This window comes from Protopterus annectens, chromosome 17.part0 (genome assembly GCF_019279795.1).
Source record: "Protopterus annectens isolate FY-2018-M chromosome 17.part0, PAN1.0, whole genome shotgun sequence".
Taxonomy (NCBI): Eukaryota; Metazoa; Chordata; order Ceratodontiformes; family Protopteridae; genus Protopterus; species Protopterus annectens.
The window spans coordinates 607,279,820-607,301,141 of record NC_056751.1 but is presented as its reverse complement, the minus strand read 5'-3'; the positions used below and the strand labels follow the sequence as shown (position 1 = coordinate 607,301,141).

General features: G+C 38.7%; 1 protein-coding gene across 2 annotated transcripts in view; it reads right to left on the bottom strand.

Annotated features, from left to right (window-relative positions):
- The window catches only part of TMEM150B (transmembrane protein 150B), a 489,913-nt gene that overhangs the window by 12,461 nt on the left and 456,130 nt on the right, over nucleotides 1–21,322 (bottom strand). The window lies entirely within an intron of this gene.

The following is a 21,322-nucleotide window of genomic DNA, read 5'->3' as shown; positions in this document are numbered from 1 at the left end:
TGACAGTAATATGGCCTTTGAAAAACATGTGGCCAGTAATCAGCGATCTGGTAACATATGTAGACAGTAATCTGACCCTTGACCAACATGAGGTCAAGGTAGGAAGAAAATCATTCTTTGTCATCAAACTTATAAATAAGGGCAGAGCATCCAGGTCCAAGGAAGTCATAGTGCCACTTTATTTGGCCATTATCAGACCCATCACTGAGTATAATGCACCCTTCAGCATGTACTTCACCAGATGTTTCCAACAGTTGGAATGCCCACAAAGGTTCCTTTCCAGGGTAATCCAGGGTATGAACACATTATCTTATACAGATTACCATAGAACCTTATCGCTATGCTCTATCTCTTACAGGTTACTAAGAGCTGATTTATGCTTGGCATATAAGACATCCTTGGATCCAGCTCTGATGGACCTTTTTCATGTCCATAAAATGAACAGCATCAGTACCATAAGATCCGAGGATTTAAATTGTGCTTGTGACATAAATAAGACATGTTGGCAAGACCAATGTGTCTCAGAGGGTCCCCGTGGTTTGGAACAGGCACAATCCATTCCTAACCCTAATTAAATGTAACCTTGAGCAATGGATGGGAAATTGGAAATTCACCCCAGGTCTGGCCTCCAGGTCTCTGACAGACAGAGGAAGACAGAAATGCCCAAACTAACATACCCGCCCACATAACCTCTAGAAACTTCATAACTAACATACCCCCTTTTAATAAAATTCCCATGATACATAGGAGCACAACTGGATTGGATTGCATGGCTAGGCTTATAAAGGTCCTGGTGGTTGTTAGCCTAATATATAGCTATGAACCTATGAAGCTATGCTCCACTATGAAGCAAGCATGTAACAGTTCTAATAGCTCTCTCTTAAAGTCTATTATGCAAACACTCAACGATTGTAGAATAAGATTCAAGATATTCAGCTCAACTAACTCTTCAGATCATTGATTATTACCAATATTGTGGGTTACATTTGCTCTAAACATAACAGGGTTTGTGAAATACCCCTGTATTACAACCTCAAAATCCTGATGAGATTTTATATATATATATATATATATATATATATATATATATATATATATATATATATATATATATATATACAGAGAGAGAGAGAGAGAAATGTTGTGTGTGTATGTGTGTGTGTGTGTGTGTGTGTGTGTGTGTGTGTGTGTGTGTGTGTGTGGGTGTGTATATATATATATATATATATATATATATATATATATATATATTTGTATGCTACACAACTTTTAATAGATCTAGTTCCTTATCAGATGAGTGAATGCTCATGTTATTCAATGTCCACTGTTCAAGCTGCAGTGCTTGAGTTCAAGAATATCATATCAGCAAAAACAAGCCAAGAACCACTTCTATTTGCAGAGACCTTTGCTGTGTTGTACAGGATCCTGGCACAGTGGGGATTGGGGTGCTGGTAGTTTTCCCACTGTGGTGCAATCTTGAAGTTGGAATATATAAATAGTAGGTAGTGTGTGTGGCACAGACCTTCATGTGGGGGCTGAGGGGAGGCGTGCACCCTGCAAAAACAGGTGTTTGTTTTGTTTTGCTGGTTCAATATTCAAGATTCAAGCATTTCAGCTCAATCTTTTGATAACATGAGCATTCGCTCATCTGATAGGGATCCATAAATATGTATAGTAACTATAGACAGGGATACTGATATTATATATATAAATATATATATATTTGTGCACATTTCTATTATTACTAAACTACTTTCAAATAAAATGGATAATACAACTTTAGTTATTAAAGCATATTACGAATATAACATTAATAGCATTAACCCTCACCGGGTTCCATAGTTATCTCTCCGACCACCAACAGGCCATTAAATGGCAAAACAACCTCTCATCCCTATTACCGGTAACTGTAGGTGTCCCATAGGGTTCTATACTAGGTCCACTCCTTTTCTCTCTTTTCAAAAAACAAACTCCACACAGCCACCAACCTTGCTACAATTATACAAAATGCTGATGATTCTGCTGTCATCTGTGCAGCACCCTCTAAGCCACAGCTACTACAGAAGACCCAAAAATCCTTTTTTTTGTAATTGAATCCTACCTGACCACTACCAACTCATCCTTAACCCTAACAAAACCAAATGAATGCTTTTTACCAACCACCATCACAAAACAGTTTCAGTCTGCTGCTCTTTAAAATCTCTTCATCCAACTACACCGTAATCAAGACAATCTCTGAAACCAAGGTTCTATTCACCACTGATAACTGTTTGAGATTTGATAAGCATACATCACATGTAGTCAAAAAAGCCCACATAAAACTAGGCTCTCTACACTGAATTAAAGCTTACTTGATCAATACGTCCAGACAAGCCATAGCCAGGACCCTCCAATTGTCTACTGTAATGTATGCGTCTGCTATATTCACAAATCTCCAAAAGACAGATCTAACCAAGTTAGAAGCATGCTACTACAAAACTGCAAAATATGCCAAAGGCCTACCTCACAGATCCCACCACTGCATCCCTTTCAAACCACTAAAATGGCTTGAAGTACCCAATCTCTTATCTTTCAACCAACTTATACAAACTCACTCCAATATATATCAACCTAAAAAAAAGTCCATCTCTCCAAACCCTTCTACTTGCAGAAACTAAAAACAGAACACTGAGAATGACTAACAAGCTACTGCTAAGTGTCCAAACCCAACAACAGCTTCAGGGATCCTCTTTACTCAAACACCATATCTAAATCATGGAACTCTATACTACAGACTATTATAGATTCATAGGTAGGTACTAGGTTATCAGCCCTGGGGCCTATACAAGCCCAGCCAAAAAGGTACCTTGCCTTTTGCCACCCAAGAAAATTATTTTCCTGTGCCATTGTCGAGCAGAGCCACAGAAGTGATCCCCGGGGTGAATTTCCTATTTCCCATCCAATCATCAAGATTTTTCTTGAAGAGTCCTAATGAGGAGCTTTGTTTGATATAGACAGGTAGTTTATTCCAGAGTATGGGAAGTCTCTGGGACAGGAATCTATCCCGCCAGCATGTTCTGTTTATTGTGGTGACAAGGTTTAGGTCCCTAAAGCATGTAGCTTGGAGGGATTGGGATTTCTTTAAGTGGAGCATGTCCAACAGCTCTGGGTTTGACATAGCTTTGTATGTTAGGCAGAGATCACCTCTGAGTAGGCGATATGTGACGGAGTAAAGCTGGAGTTTTTTGAGACGGTCTGCATAGGGCATCTGTTTGAGGCAGGTAATCCTCTTTGTGAGGTATTTCTGTGGCCTTTCCAGTTGTAGATGTCTTGTGAGGTACATACCAAAAGGGGCGTTGTACTCTATAATGGGTCTAATGAGTGATGAGTAGAGGGGAACAATGACCTCTTTTTTTCTGGATGAGAAACTTTTTGTGATGAGGTGTGCCACGTAGAAGGATTTCCTGACTACTGTGGCGATGTGATTATCAAAGGAGAGACTACTGTCCACCTGTGTCCCAAGGTCTCTTATCACACTTTCAGTGTTAAGTATACTACCGCCTATGTTGTAGTTCATGGGTACAGAGTTTTTACCAAAGGGGGTGACAATGCACTTTTTGGCATTGAGCTTGAGGCCATGGCTTTGATCAGGCATCTGTCTCAGTGAGGCCCTTTTGTAGGATGTTCACATCGTTAGGAGTTTCGATTATGGCTCCTAGTTTGCAGTCATCTGTGAACTTCTTTAGCCAAAGACCTTATGTGTTAGCCTGTACTTCAGAGAAGTAGATACCAACAGGAGAGGACCCAGGACTGAACCCTGTGGTACTCCACTTGTCACTGGTCTGAGGTCGGATTTGGTGTCTGCTACTTTCACAGTGTGGGTTCTTTCAGTGATCGAGCTGGCAACCCATCTTGTGACATAGGGATTTTTACCTAGTTTAGTGAGTTTATCTATAATTCCAGAGTGGGGGGATGGTGTTGAAAGCCTTGGCAAGATTTAGATAGGCTGTGTGAACCACCTTACCCTTGTCTACGGCTTTGGTGACTGCTTCAAAGAAGTCTATCAGGTTTAGGAGACATGATCTGCCTTTTACAAACCTGAACTGGATGTGGTCCAGAGTTTAGAGATTACCAATGTCTTTGTTTATAAGTTCCATGATGATACGTTCCATGGCCTTCCAGACCAGGCTCATCAGGCTTATGGGGCGGTAGTTCCTGGGGTCCGTGGTGGCTCCCCTCTTGTGGAGTGGGATAACCGTTGATGTGCACCATTCAGCAGGTACAAAGCCTGAAGTGAGGCTATGATTGAACATGGTACTTAGGTGGGGTGCCAGTTCATTCTGTAGTTCATGTAGAATGCAGCCTGGGATGTTGTCTGGTCCCATGGATGCTGTGTTCTTGGCTTTGGAGAGTGTGTTTTTTACCTGTGCAGCTGTGATTACAGGAACTTTGCATTCTTCCAGTATAGAGATGGGCTCTTTAGGGGGAGAAATGGGGGTAAAGTTAGCAATGAACCTATCTGCCAGGATGTTAGTAATATCAGTTGGGTCTCTATATTTAGTGCCATTGTGCTGTAACTCAGAGCAGATCTGAGTGTTACCATTGAGATTCTTGACATAGCTATAGAATGCTTTGTGGTTGTCTTTAGAATCAGTGGCAATTTTGTTTTTGTAACTAGCTTTGGAGGATTTTATCAAGGATCGCAGCTTTTTACTGAGGTTGACCAGGGAGCTCCTCCACTCATGGAATTTTACGCTCTTTTGCAACAGTTTCTTCCTTCTGTTGTACGGTTTGTTTATGGCAGGGGACCACCAGGTTGGCTTCCCTTTTTTGGAGGATAGCGTCTTGGTTCTGTTTGGGATAGCATGATCCATGCACTCGTGTAAATGCTTATAAAGTGCAATTGTGTAGGATTCAGTAGTCGTAACTGTATTGTCCATCTGCATGGGTGTCATGAAGTTCACCACTTCTGTCTTAAGAAGCATGAAGTTGGCTTTGGAGAAATTTTTTACCATGGTTTCCTTAATGGGGGGTGGGGGCAGGATGTAGATATCTAGGGTAATTAGCTTATGGTCGGATCGGACCAATGAGGCATTGACTTCAAGTGTGGAACACCGGTCACTCATGTTGGTAATGACTAGATCTAGAATATTATTGCCCCTGGTGGGGGTGCATTGGAGTTTATGAATTCCAGAAAGCGTTGAGCAAAGGAGTTGGTACATGAGTAGTTTTCCCAGTTAATGGTGGGTTAGTTGAAATCCCATTATTAGGGTGTTTGTTTGAACCCTAATACTTTCCAGTACATCAAGAAAAGAGGAGTGGGAATCCTGGGGCATGGTGGGGGATCTGTAGCAAGCTACAATTTGGATTGCAGTTTTGCCCAGAGTTAGTTGCACTTGGATAACCTCGGCTGCATTATGCTGAGCAACTAGCCTGGAGGTGTGGATATCCTTAATGAATATGGACACACCTATGCCTTTGGTGTTCCAGTCCAGGTTACATGGCCAAAATGTGTGGTATGAGTTATAGCCTGGTAGTGCAGGGGTGCTGTCTGGAGCATTGAACCAGGTCTCAGTCACTGCACAGATATCGATGTTCTCCATTTTAAGGAGTGCCTCGAGTGAGTGCATTTTGAGATTTAGACTTCTAGCGTTGAGTAGCATCATCCTCAGTTTTTGCTTGCTGTTCCTGTTACGGTGGTGAATTTGTCATTTGAACCTTGCCTAAAAAAGGCACTATAGGGGTGGCAAAAACCTTAGTCAGTATCTGGAATCCCAGGGTGACAGGTGCAGGCCATCTCTGGCAAAGCATCGTGGTCTGTCGACCATGTCATCCCAGGCTGACAGATACTGGATCCCTTTAGAATGCCACCAGAAGCTTATCCAATTGTTGAAGTCAATCATTTTGTCCTTGTACTGTGGCATCATTCTGGGTGATGGCAGAATGCTACTCAGGGCTAGGGTCATACCTGCCTGTGCTACAAGATCGGAGAGCTTTTCCATGTCTCTTTTCATGTAGTCCAGGGAGGTACGTCTCAGGTCGTTCACACCAACATGGACAATGACAGAATCATATTTGTACTTGTTGTGGAGTGACCTGAGTGCATGGGTTATGTGGCGGATCCTGGCACCTGACAGGCAGTGGACAGTAACCTTCTCCTTGTTTAGCCTGGTGAGTGGGACATCACTGTGCCTGACTATAGAGTCACCTATGACTAGTGTGTTGGGTACGTTGTTTTGCCTTATTGGCTGTGGTTGAGTGGCACACTGAGTCTGCTGGCTATGTGTCATCTGGGTTGTGTTGGGGGGGGTGGAGGTTGCTTGCATTTGTGCTTTGGAGGTCTCTGTTGCTTGAGCAGATTATTATTGAGAGCCTCCACAAATGTTTTTGTGCTTCTATGTGTGGATTTTGGAGGTGTAGATTTAGTGAGACTATGTGATGAGTGTGGTGTGGTGCAAGTGTTTACCTTCTCCTCTTGATTGTCAAGTTCAGTCTTGGTTGGAGAGAGCTTTACCTCCAGTTTGGCTAGATAAGTGCATCTCTCACAGGTTGTATTGTTGGGTGGTAGGAGGAGAGGGTTGTCTGTGTACATGAGGCAATTTCTACATTGACCCAAGATGCCCAGATTCATCAGATAGACAGGAGAGAACCCGGGGGGCTGACACTTGGACATGCCTGAATAAAAAAGTATTTTCCTCTAGATAAGTGAGGACAAGTGCTGTTTTTCTCTAAGCAAGTGAGAAAAGTAAGTACAAAAACTGTTTTCCTCTAGGTAATGAGGAAGGTTGAGTGCTGTAGTAATTAGTAGGTTATTTAGTGCTTACAACAATAAGCAAATTCAAGTGCTAAAACTAAGAATCTGTATCTGGGCTAAACTAGTTACAGGAAAGGGGGGAAACAAGTGCAAATGCGGGCTTCTAAATCAGAAAGTTGAGAGAGATGGAAAAACTGCCCAAACAGCCAATGACTACAATTTCTAGGCCAGAACCACTCGTTATGTGGTAAATAGGTTTACTAGTGCTTACCACTCCCACTGATAAGCTAGAAGGCTTCCCTCCAACACAGAAAGCTTGGGGGTCTCAGAAGCTTACACAGGGGCGGCCCGTGCTATTGGACTGCCGGACTGCAGCCCCCTCAACTGTAACATAAAAGAAATAAAAATAAAAAGAAATAAAAAGAAAAGAAAAAAAAATTAAAATTCGCAGACTTCGCGCATGCGCACAAGTCTGGACTGCTGCTGAGAGTCTGGAGCATGCGCAGATTGTCTCAGCAGCAGTCCTGATTGGGAAACATGAGGAACGGAGCTCCCAGAAGTCTAAACTGCATAGACTGTCCTGGAATTCACTGGGAAAATGTGTCGGGGTTGGACTGCAACGTCAGCAGTCTGGAATTTGCTGCAGTCTCGTCAGGGGAAGATCTCGCGGGTCTTTTTGCGCACAGGGTCAAGATCTCGCGGGTCTGGATTTGCACGGGGTTTGGCACTTGCTGGGATCGGGGTTTGGATTTATTTATGGTGGTTTCACTTGGAGGGATTGGATTTATGGTGGAGAAGGACAAGATCTACTACAGGTAAGTGGGATTTGGATGTTGCTGTGCGTGTGTGTGTGTGTGTGTGTGTGTGTGTGTGTGTGCCAGTCTGAAATGTATGATAAATTTTAAATTGGTGACTGCCATGTGTGGTCTAGCACAAGACTAATTTCTACAGCTCTGAAAGCTTTGATGTCAGAAGTGCATATCAAGTGCAACTTTTACTAATTTCAGAAAAAATAGTGCAATTATGTATTCGAAATCAAACACATTAACTTAGCACATCACTACATAAACTGTGGATGCCCACCAGATATTTAGCTCTTCAATATTCAGGATGCAGGAAAAAAATAACTGCTGCAATATTATTAAAGTTATTTTTGAGTTATTCTTAAAGAGCTTCGTAGCTTGCTTACGTACTTTCAAAAAAAAATCAAAATGAATTATCTGACAGTGACTTAATAGCTCATTTAAATCAGTTATACTATGTCACTCAATGCATTCAGTTAGCAGAGCTTTTTCCTTGACTGAAAGCAGACTGAACACAGATTAATCAAAATACAGGAACAGGATAAGAAACTACAAAATTGTTTCCACACTAAATCATTATTCAGTCCATGAAGTATTCATGTGTTCAATTTATGTAATTCCATGCTTCCTTTTTTGGTAACAGTTTCTTTTTGCTTAAAGATGACATTCTTGAAGCATCTTATCACAAAATTCTAAACAATAAATCATTCCAGTTTTGATTATGATTTTTGTTAAACTGTTTTAACAACATGACACTTAATGGAAGTATTGTTGATATTTTATATGTACTCAGATATTCTGAGATTAGCTTTCTGCCAGTGTCAACAACATACAGCTGTAGAATGCTTGGTTAGCATATCTGGATATACTTTCAAATTACAATCTCAGTTACAATGTGATTTACAATGAATTCTGTTTATCATTCAGTCAACATCCATGCTAAAATATATTGTCAGGCAGAAAAAAACAGCATAATAAAACTTCTGCACATTTGTGTTATTGAATATTTCTCCAGCCTTGCAGAGATGTCTATGAAGTACTGGTCTGTATTTCATAGGTTTTCTTAACAGCAGATGGTAGACATCTTTTTAGCTGTTGATCCACAATTAAAACATACTGGTATTCTTTTTAATAATCCGAGCTACTAAACAAAAACATTACATTTTTTTCTCAAAACTCTATTAGCATGTTTACCTTGATAACTAGGGCTCTGACTCTTTTGCACAGGGACCTTGGCAGTAAAATGTATGGTGGTAACACAGCATTTTATTCTAGCAACTTTCCAAGATTATAAAAGCAATGTTTAATGTGTCCCTGGTATTTGGCCTTTTGACCCCCCCCCCAATAAATTTGGCTTTTTCCAGATTTCTTGTGCTGCGAAGTTGAGTATTGAGTAGATTTTACAAGGAGCTGAGAGCTGCAGATGAAGAGAAGTTTAGTGATGCTTATGCTAAGTCAGCAATACCACTATGCCAAGTCATGTACTTGCTTTTGATGCCGAAGGTTGTTGGTACTACTCAGGGACGTCGGGAGGCATACGCACTGTACTGATTTCAGTACAACTTATGTAGAAGGGGGGTATCATTTTAAATTTTCTTTCGCGCTTTACAGCACGATGACGTCAGCGCGCTTTAGGAAGCCAGTTGGAATGGAGCTCACCACACATGTGCGCTTTAGGCAGCCAGTCGGAATGGAGCTCCAAATGCTTTCCGAGCGGGAGGATTCATTATGCTGGTCCGAGCGGGAGGATTCCCGAGCTGGTCTCACTTCATGGAGTGTGTGTGTGTGTGTGTGTGTGTGTGTGTGTGTAAATGCCCCAGGTGGGATGTACTGGTGTGATTACTCATGGTGGTGTGGTAGGGAATACCTCAGGCTTGAACCCTGTACCTTGTATGCAGGTGTTAAAGACCTGAATTCCCTACCCACCACCATTTTTAAAAAAATTGCAGATTTTTGCCTCATATTTGATCTGATCAATATCTGTATGTATCTGTGTTTTTTAAATATTGCAATGCTTGAAATTTGATGGTGCAGTGGTAGCAACGTAGCATTGATGCCTCACAGCTGTAGGTTCTTGGGTTTGGATCTTGGCTGGGGTGCCTTCTTTGTGTGGGGGGGTCTGTATCTTCTCCCTGTGTTTGTGTGGGTTTGCTTTTGTGTCCTCCCATGTTACAAAGAGATGTCTGCATATATTTATCCTGGGCCTCTGCTGAGAATTGTGTTTTTTTTTGTTCCAAGTCAGACTGTCCTGATTAACAAATTGACAGGCATTTAAATTTCAGACTTCAGGTTTCTGAATGTTTACTTCCTTACATATTTGATGGTGCAGTGGCAGTATTGTTGCCTCACAGCTGTAGGTTTTCTGGTTTGATTCTTGGCTGGGGTGCCTTCTGTGTGGAGTCTGCATCTTATCCCTGTGTTTGTGACATAGTAAAACAACTTTTTATTCTAGCAATAAATATATACTGACACAACCTTTTTTATAGCAATTTTTTTAAGTTTATGACTATTTGAAATTTGTCCTTATTTTTGGGACTGTAATACCCTGTTATTGGCTTTGTCCAGGTTTTTTGTGCTAAGGTTGACAGCTATGGCAAGAACTGAATTCGCTGAATATGTTTGAGGGCTGTATTCCCTCATTACTGGGTTTATCCAGGTGTTTTGTGCTAAGAGGTTGACAGCTATGGCGAGAACTGAATTCATTAAATGATAGCCATTTAAGTTTCAGTCTTCCTCTCTTTCACAAAGCAGGTGATTTGGCATAGTGGTATGTTGTTCTGACTATTTTGCACAGTGACCTTGGCAGTAAAATGTATGATGGTAACACAGCATTTTATTCTAGCAGCTTTACAAGATTATACAAGCAATGTTTAATGTGTTCCTGTTTTTTGCCCTTTTGACCCACCCCAATAAATTTGGCTTTTTCCAGACTTCTTGTGCTGCGAAGTTGAGATGTAGTTGAGTATTGCGTAGATTTTACAAGGAACTGAGAGCTGCAGGGGAAGAGAAATTTAATGCTGATTATGCTAAGTCGGCTCACATTGCTAGTAGCACAAAATGTTGTGTACTTGCTTTTAATGCAGAAGGTTGTTGGTTCTACTCCCATAAGGGGTGAATGCTGCTGTACTGAAAGTTAAGACACTAACTATGAGCCTGTTATCAATTTGCCATCCATTTCCTATTGCAATATTACTAGCTTATTATTAATGTAATTTAGGCAATTTATTCCTCAGGGGCATCAGACACTTTTTTTCGGTGAAGTCATGAAATATAAAGGTGATTGCTAGCAGCAACCTCTTCATTAGTTAGATTTATTTAACATGGAATTATTTAGATTACTTTTTTTACTACTTCAGAGATTGTGCATATTATTTACTGATAATGGTGGACTGTAGAAGTTTGACTGGACTTTTATGATGGAAATGTTCTGAATTGGGCAGTTTTGTTTCACTGTTTACTGGAAAAATGTTCAAAGCAATAGGAAGGTGTATCAAAGAGCACATGTATGTTTCATATGCAAGAGGCCTATGATTTAAAAGCAGCCCAGAATAAATTTTTATCTGCCACGGGTAAAATGTATTTTTCTTTGAATGTGGGTTTTAATGTTGTTTCAATGAATGTGAGTTTCAAGGGCAGAGAAGTTTTAATGCCAAGTTTGTTTAGCAGATGTCTTAGTGTTCGTGCTGTAAAATGCAAAATAAAACTTTCAAATGAAGTTCAAATCATCATAGAAGTAAATCAGTATGCACATTAGTGTTTATGGTAAATGGAGTGAAATAGCAAAGTAATGGATCATTGGAATGGCTGCAGGGGAGGCTCCATTCGACCATGGTTTTGTGAGGGGAAGGCGGCAAACTTATACAGCGCCACCTGAACTATACCTCCCAACTGTCCAGATTTTCAAAGAATGAATAGATTTTTTGCTTCTTATTTTTGGTTTATTCCTCAATTTGTGGTTTTCTGGCAAATGATTTAGGAATTAAGTCACTAAATAATGACACACTAGTTTCAGACTTTATAACCTTCAGAAAAATGCATGCTAAAATAAGACCTGTTCTATCAACTGTCCCAGTTTATACAAGAGCAATTTTAGTACTGTTTATATGTTCCCTCAATATATTTGGCCTTGTCCAGATTTATTGCATTAACAGGTTGAGAGGTACATGCAAATTGCTTTATAGAATTAGGCATAGCCAAACCTCAACTGTCCCTGATTTTAGCTCAAAATGTTGCTCTTCCCCTAATGATCCCTCCACAAAATATCAATTTTGGAAGAAAACATAGAGGGTTTACTTTACTTTTATAAATAACTGTAATGAACAGAGTTATACATTACTTTTATTTCAGAAATGCATGTAGATTCTCTAATTTTGTCAGCTGCTCTAAGTTAACTGTGCTCATATTAAAATGGTGTCCCTCCTTTGACAGGTTCCCAGCTGCATTGTCTGGCAATTTTATATTTTTGCATCACATTTTTGGTCCGTTTTTCATAAAATTGCAGTTTTCTGGCAAATTAGTGGCAAATTGTTAAAGACTGAAGTTAGAAAATAATGCAGACATTTCAGTTTCAGATTTCATACCTTTCAGAAAATTATTATCTTTCTAAGTTTATAAGAGCAATATTTAAAAAAAATGTCCTTATTTTTGGGCCTTTGCCTCAGTTTTATTTATTTATGAGTTTGTTGCTGTAAGAGGTTGAGAGGTTGTGTGTGTGTGTGTGTGTGTGTGTGTGTGTGTGTGTGTGTGTGTGGTAGGTAGCATACCTCTCAACTGTCCAAATTTTGCAGAATGTCTAGATTTTTGCCCCATATTTTTTGTCTGATCCTCATAAATTTTGTGATTTTCTAGAAAATCATTGAAGGCTGAAATTGCTAAATAATGACAGACATTTGAGCTTCAGACTTCATGTCCTTTAGAAAAATTCATGCTAGCACAAATCCTGTTATTCTAGCAACTTTCTAAGTTCACGAGAAAATTATTTAATATCTGTCCCTGTTTATTTTAGGCTTTGTCCATATTTCTTGCACTAAGAGGTAGGTAGGGGTGTGTGTGTGAATGAAACATCCTAGTTAGTGGTAGCAGGTGGTTAGTAATTTACTCAAGCTCAAAACCTGTACCTTAGTTACAGAAAACAAAAGCATAAAGTCTCTACCCCAACTACCATGCTGCATTTTTCAAAGAACTGACATTTCAGGTTAATTTTCAGTTCAAGGAACCGAGTTTGAGTGAATTTATATTATATTACTGAAGAGGCATTACAGCGAATGCCTCTTCATCGACACTAAAAGAGCGAACCGTGAATTACGAGAATGGCCGTAGCTTGGCTGGGGAGGGGTGTAGCAGTTTGAGAGCTGTCAGTACAAATTTGAAAATCCTAGCTACACCCCTGGTACTACTCCCACAAGGGGTGAATGCTGCCGTACTGAAAAAGTTAAGATACTGACTATGAGCCTGTTATCAGTTTGCCATTCATTTCCTATTGCAATATTACTAGCTTATCATTTTTAATGTAATGTAGGCAATTTATTCCTCAGGGGCATCAGACACTATTTTTCGATGAAACCATGAAATATAAAGGTGTTTGCTAGCAGCAACCTCTTCATTAGTTACAGATTTATTTAATGTGGAATTATTTACATGACTTTTTTACTTCTTCAGAGATTGTGCATATTTACTGATAATGGTGGACTGTAGAATTATGCATATTTACTGATAATGGTGGACTGTAGAAGTTTGAGTAGACTTTTATGATGGAAATGTTCTGAATTGGGCAGTTTTGTCATAATTGGTGCATGCATTTTGTTTCATTGTTTACTGGAAAAATGTTCAAAACAATAGGAAGGTGTATCAAAGAGCACATGTATGTTTCATATGCAAGGGGCCTATGATTTGAAAACAGCCCATAATTAATCTTTATCTGCTATTGGTAAAATGTATTTTCTTTGAATGTGGGTTTCAATGCTGTTTCAATGAATGTGAGTTTCAAGGGCAGAGAAGTTTTAATGCTAAGTTTGTTTAGCAGATGTTTTAGTGCTTGTGCTGTAAAATGCAAAATAAAACTTTCAAATGAAGTCCAAATCATCATAGAAGTAAATCAGTATGCACATTAGTGTTTATGGTAAATGGAGTGAAATAGCCAAATAATGGATCATTGGAATGGCTGCAGGGGGAGGCTCCATTCGACCATGATTTTGTGAGGGGGAAGGGCGGCAAACTTAGACAGCCCCAGCTGAACTATACCTCCCAACTGTCCAGATTTTCAAAGAATGAATAGATTTTTGCTTCTTATTTTTGGTTTGTTCCTCATAGAATTTGTGGTTTTCTGGCAAATCATTTAGGAATTAAGTCACTAAACAATGACACACTGAGTTTCAGACTTCATAACCTTCAGAAAAAATGCATGCTAAAGTAAGATCTGTTGTTCTATCAACTGTCTCAGTTTATACAAGAGCAATTTTTAATACTGTTTATATGTTCCCCCAATATATTTGACCTTGTCCAGATTTATTGCATTAACATGTTGAGAGGTACATGCAAATAAATTGCTTTATAGAATTAGGCATAGCCAAACCTCTCAACTGTCTCTGATTTTGGCTCAAATAATAATCCCTCCGCAAAATAGCAATTTTGGAAGAAAACATGGAGGGTTTACAATTAAGAAATAACTGTAATAATTAGAGTTATAGATTACTTTTATTTCAGAAATGCATGTAGATTCTTTTATTTTGTCAGCTGCTCAAGTTAGCAGTACTAATATTAAAGTGCCCCTTCTCTGACAGGTTCCCAGCTGTATTGTGTGGCTATTTTATATTTTTACATCACATTTTGGTCCATTTTTCATAAAATTGTGGGTTTTTTTTTTTTTTGGCAAATTAGTGACAAATCATTAAAGACTGAAGTTAGAAAATAATGACAGACATTTGAGTTTCAGATTTCATACCATTCAGAAAATTCATACTAATGCAAGACCTATTCTATTATCTTTCTAAGTTTATAAGAGCAATATTTTAAAAATTGTCCTTATTTTTGGGCCTTTGTCTCACTTCTTTGTATGGCTTTGTTCAGATTTCTTTCTCTGAGGTTGAGAGGTATGACAAATGTGTCAGGGTCATCACAGTCAGCCAGAGACATTTCAAACTGTGACATACTTGTTGCACCCCACTCCCCCATGTAGTGACTCTGGATGTGTCGAAGCAAGGCAAGGAGTAGTTATGCAGTGTAAATGTGCAGAGAATCCCACCCATCCAAGGTAGACACAAGTACTACAGTGGCTTTTCATCTGTCCTTGATTTTTACAGAATGGTCTGGTTTCTGTCATATTTTTTGTACTGTTGATTTATGCTTATTACTCAAAGTGCCTGTTGCTCTGTGTTTAAGTAGCAATACCTTAATGACCATCAGGTAAGCTTGGCTGAGATTGCAAGATGCAAGTAAGCTTTAATAAGCATACTGTTAAAGGATTGCCAACATTGAAAGCCTTTCTGTTGCCATGTAGAGAATACTTAACTAGATAATGTATAAGCCTTGAGTATTGAAATGCATATGCCAGTATTTGTAATAAAGGACAGGATTACATTATTTTAAGAGTCTCATTACACTTGGAGACTTCCAGTCATCTCTGCAGGCTTTACCCATAAACAGAATGTCAATCGTGTGGTCCATAACCTGTACAGTAATCCTTTTAAGCAATGTATCTTGAGCTTATTTCTTGTTTGCTTTTCATTTTTTACTTTAATCATGTTTTCACCATGAAACAAGTAGATGTCAGGCAGCAGGTCTTTTTTTGGATAAGGAACATTTTTACAAGTGGGGGCATCAGAGATTTCTACTTTCAGCATGTTACTTGGTACTTTAATAAAGCTGAATATAAATTATAATTAGAACTGCAGTGCAAGAAGTGGTTTGAGTTGAGTGCTGCTTGTTTTTCTTATACTTGAATTTGACTGGCATTCCATTAATGTATTTAAAAAAGTCATTTATTTTTTCATGCCTCACAACCTTTTTTGTTTCCATCTAGATATTAAGCTGTCATGCAGCCAATGCATTGAAATATTTCTTCTACACTTCATTTTGTCTTGATTGGACTCTCATAATGATGGTTTGGCACCCAGGGCAGTATATTTAGTTTTTGTGGTTTGCTACTACAGGTATGTGTGTGTGTGGGGTAGGGAATACCTCAGGCTTGAACCCTGCACCTTGTATGCAGGTGTTAAAGACCTGAATTCCCTACCCACCACCATTTGTAAACAAAATTGCAGATTTTTGCCTCATATTTGATCTGATCTGTTCCTCATAATATCTGTGGTTTGTAAATGTTGAAATGCTTGATATTTGATTGTGCAGTGGTAGCATTGTTGCCTTACAGCTCCAGGTTTTTAGGTTTGATTCTTGGCTGGGGTGCCTTCTTTGTGGGTTCTGTATCTTCTTCCTGTGTTTGTGTGGGTTTGCTTTTGTGTCCTCCCATGTTGTAAAGACATGTCTGCATTATTTCTTCCTGGGGCTCTGCTGAAAATTTTTTTTTGTTCCAAGTCAGACTGTCCTGATTAACAAATGTTAAATAAAATTGACAGGCATTTGAATTTCAGACTTCAGGTTTCTGAATGTTTTCATTCCTTAGATATTTGATGGTGCAGTGGTAGTATTGTTGCCTCACAGCTATAGGTTTTTCTGGTTTGATTCTTGGCTGGGGTGCCTTCTGTGTGGAGTCTGCATCTCCTCCCTATGTTTGTGTGGATTTGCTCTGGTGCCCTGCCATTTTACAAAGACGTGTCTGCAGTATTTCTCCCTGGGCTTCTGCTGAAAATTGTTTTTGTTCTGTCAGAAGTAAAATTGACAGGCATTTGAATTTTAGACTTCATGTTCTTCAGAAAATATATAGTAACACAACCTTTTATTCTAGCAATTTTCTAAGTTTATAAGACGAATATTTGATATTTGTCCCTATTTTTGGGACTGTATTCCCCCGTTATTGGTTTTGTCCAGGTTTTTTGTGCTAAGGTTGACAGCTATGGCAAGAACTGAATTCACTGAATATGTTTGAGGGCTGTATTCCCTCATTACTGGGTTTTTCCAGGTGTTTTGTACTAAGAGGTTGACAGCTATGGTGAGAACTGAATTCACTAAATGATAGCCATTTAAGTTTCAGTTTTCCTCTCTTTTACAAAGCAGATGATTTGGCGTAGTGGTATGTTGCTCTGACTGTTTTGCACAGGGACCTTGGAAGTAAAATGTATGGTGGTAACACAGCATTTTATTCTAGCAACTTTCCAAGATTATACAAGCAATGTTTATTGTGTCCCTGGTTTTTGGGCTTTTGACCCCCCCCCCCAATAAATTTTGGCTTTTTCCAGTTTTCTTGTGCTCCGAAGTTGAGATGCAGTTGAGTATTGAGTAGATTTTACAAGGAGCTGAGAGCTGCAGGAGAACAGAAGTTTAGTGTTGCTTAAACAAAGTTGGTTTGCCTTGTTAATAGCACAACAGGTTGTGTACTTGTGTTTAATGCTGAAGGCTGTGGGTTCTACTCCCACAAAGGGTGGATGCTGCTGTACTGAGAATGTTCTCCTTGGGGAAGATACTATGAGTCTGTTATCAGTTTGCCATCCATTTCCTCTTGCAATATTACTAGCTTATCATTTTTTTAATGTAATATAGGCAATTTATTCCTCAGGGGCAACAGACACTTTATTTTTCGATGAAACCATGAAATATAAAGGTGTTTGCTAGCAGCAACCTCTTCACTGGTTATAGATTTCTTTAATGTGGAATTATTTAGATGACTTTTACTTCTTCAGAGATTGTGCATATTTACTGATAATGGACTGTAGAATTGTGCATATTTACTGATAATGGACTGTAGAATTGTGCATATTTACTGATAATGGTGGACTGTAGAATTGTGCATATTTACTAATAATGGTGGACTGTGGAAGTCTGAGTAGACTTTTATGATGGAAATGTTCTGAACTGGGCAGTTTTGTCATTATGGGTGCATGCGTTTTGTTTCACTGCTTACTGGAAAAATGTTCAAAACAAATTTAAAACGCCCTCTAACAACTGTACTGTATTGTACAAGGAATATAAATTTAGTACAATGAGGAAGGTGTATCAACGAGCACATATATGTTTCATATGCAAGGGGCCTATAATTTGAAAATAGCCCAAAATTAATCTTTATCTGCCACTGGCAAAATGTATTTTCTTTGAATGTGGGTTTCAATGCTGTTTCAATGAATGTGAGTTTCAAGGGCAGAGAAGTTTTAATGCTAAGTCTGTTTTTCATTGTGATACTGCATTGCTTTGTTTAGCAGATGTCTTAGTGTTTGTACTGTAAAATACAAAATAAAACTTTCAAATGAAGTCCAACTCATCATAGAAGTAAAGCAGTATGCACATTAGTGTTTATGGTAAATGGAGTGAAATAGCCAAGTAATGGATCATTGAAATGACTGCAGAGGCTCCATTCAACCATGATTTTGTCAGGGGGGAAGGCAGCAAACTGAGACAGGCCCAGCTGAACTATACCTCCCAACTGTGCAGATTTTCAAAGAATTAATAGATTTTTGCTTCTTATTTTTGGTTTGTTCTTCATAAAATTTGTAGTTTTCTGGCAAATCATTTAGGAATTAAGTCACTAAATAATGATACACCGAGTTTCAGACTTCATAACCTTCAGAAAAATGCATGCTAAAGTAAGAACTGTTATTCTATCAACAAACTGTTATTCTATCAACTGTCTCAATTTATACAAGAGCAATTTCTAATACTGTTTATATGTTCCCCCAATATATTTGGCCTTTTTCAGATTTACTGCATTAACAGGTTGAGAAGTGCATGCAAATTGCTTTATAGAATTAGGCATAGCCAACCTCTCAACTGTCCCCGATTTAGGCTCAAAATGTTGCTCTTCCCCCTAATAATCCCTCCGCAAAATAGCAATTTTGGAAGATAACATGGAGGGTTTACAATTAAGAAATAATTATAATAATCAGAGTTATAGATTACTTGAAATGCATGTAGATTCTTTTATTTTGTCAGCTGCTCAAGTTAGCAGTACTAATATTAAAGTGTCCCTTCTTTGACTGGTTCCCAGCTGTATTGTGTCACTATTTCATATTTTTGCATCATATTTTTTGGTCCATTTTTCATAAAATTGTGTGTTTTGTCAAATTAGTGACAAATCATTAAAGACTGAAGTTAGAAAATAATGACAGACATTTGAGTTTCAGATTTTATACCCTTCAGAAAATTCATACTAATGCAAGACCTAGTCTATTATCTTTCTAAATTTATTAGAGCAATATTTAAAAATTGTCCTTATTTTTGGGCCTTTGTCCCACTTCTGTGTATGGCTTTGTCCAGATTTCTTGCTCTGAAGTTGAGAGGTATGACAAATGTGTCAGGGCCATCACAGTCAGCCAGAGACATTTCAAATTGTGACATACTTGTTGCACCCCACTCCCCCATGTAGTGACTCTGGATGTGTCCAAGCAAGGCAAAAAGTAGTTATGCAGTGTAAATGTTCAGTGCCCCCCCCCCCCTATCCAAGGTACACACAAGTACTACAGTGGCTTTTCATCTGTCCTTGATTTTGCAGAATGGTCTGGTTTCTGTCATATTTTTGTACTGTTGATTTATGCTTATTACTCAGATTTATGCTTATTACTCAAAGTGCCTGTTGCTCTGTGTTTAAGTAGCAATGCTTTAATGACCATAAGGTAAGCTTGTCTGAGATCGTAAGATGCAAGTAAGCTTTAATAAGCATACTGTTAAAGAATTGCCAACATTGAAAGGCTTTCTGTTGTTGCCATGCAGAGAATACTTAACTAGATAATGTATAAGCCTTTGGTATTGAAGGACAGGATTACATTCTTTTAAAAAGTTCACACTTGTTGGAGACTTCCAGTCATCTCTATAGGCTTTACCCGTAAACTAAACAGAATGCCAATCATGTGTGGTCCAGAACCTGTACAGTAATCCTTTAAGCAATGTATCTTGAGCTTGTTTCTTGTTTGCTTTTCATTTTTTACTTTGATCATGTTTTCCCCATGAAACAAGTAGATAGCTGTCAGGCAGCAGGTCTTTTTTGGATAAGAAACATTTTTACAAGTGGGGGCATCACAGAGATTTCTACTTACAGCATGTTACTTGGTACTTTAATAAAGCTGAATATAAATTATAATTAGAACTGCAGTGCAAGGAGAAGTGGTTTGAGTTGAGTGCTGCTTGTTTTTCTTATACTTGATTTTGACTGGCATTCCAGTAATGTATTTAAAACGTAATTTATTTTTTCATGCCTCACAACCTTTTGTTTCCATCTAGATATTAAGTAAGCTGTCATGCAGCCAATGCATTGAAATATTTTTATTCTTCTACACTTATTTTTGTCTTAATTGGACTCTCATAATGATGGTTTGGCACCCAGGGCAGGATATTTAATTAAAGTTAGTTTTTGTGGTTTTGAGCATAGCTCCTCCCCTTCTAGTTGAACACACCCCTTTCCCCTTGACCCCACCCATTCAGCTGTCTCCTGCAGCCCCACTTTGATTTGAAGTCACCAGCTGCCACTGAGCTTACATACAGCCCTGGATACAGCAAATCTGAATCTGGACTACACTAGTTACAGGAAAGGTAGGAAACAGGCTTATATATATATATATATATATATATATATATATATATATATATACAGAAAAGTAGCTAAAACAGCAGTAAAAACAATTCAAATGCTTACATCTTATTAGGAGCAAAACTAATAATACAGCACATGATATTATTGCTGTTGAAGCACTTGGCAAGTGTGAATATTCATCTATATTTTTCCTAATTTTAACTACCAAGTTAGCAAGGTCATAAATAACCGTATACAATCCCATGTGGTTGATTTTAATAAAATCAGAACTGATTTTTTTAAACAATGACTGGAACACTGTTTTTTTTTATTTTACTCATCATAAGCTAATAAACACAGTGACATTCTGTGTGAGTCTTTAGGCTTTTCCCGGTTAGGGGGTCACCACAGTTAACTCCGGTCCGCTCATGATTGACAGTGGATTTTATGGTGCTGAGTTGCCAGCCCGACGCCCAACCTTCAACGAAGGCACACCCATTCATGCTCGCACCTACCTGCATGCCTTTAATGTAACTCGACCACAGGGAAGGCATGCAGACTCCACACAGAAGGTGCTCCAGCCGAGAATCAAATGGAAGAACCTCTTGCTGTGAGGCAACAACGCTAACCACTGCACCACCATGGCTCAGATAAAACACAGTGACATTCTAAAGGAAAGGAATTATATTAAACCGATTAAGTCAGTAAATTAGGCCCAAACGGGCTACTCATGCTTGCAAATGATTTAGCATATGCAGATCACATAATTCAAGACATTCCTGAGAATAATGGGCAAGCATATAGCATCTTTAGGCATGTCCATCAACATTAACTAAACAATGACATACAAAAACCTGTAACAAATAATAAAGGGCACTAGAAGAACATATGGTCAGATTTAAACACCTGCATTTTCTACCAGCTTGTTAACAGCAAACTCAAAACTGCCTCTGTGGTGAGCCAAGTCAAGGCTGTCTTTGTGAAGGCGCCTTAAAACACAGGACATTCTGGACTAGTGATCTATGTAAAATAATTGATACTTTGAATGTTTATTTTCTGTAGAACCAATTTGAATTTTAAATGCTGATCTGTCTTGTGTCTCTTACTTATCTAACTCTCACTGCCTGACAACGTCCATCAGAAGCAATGAAAAAACTGGATGTAGTATGGATCCAAATA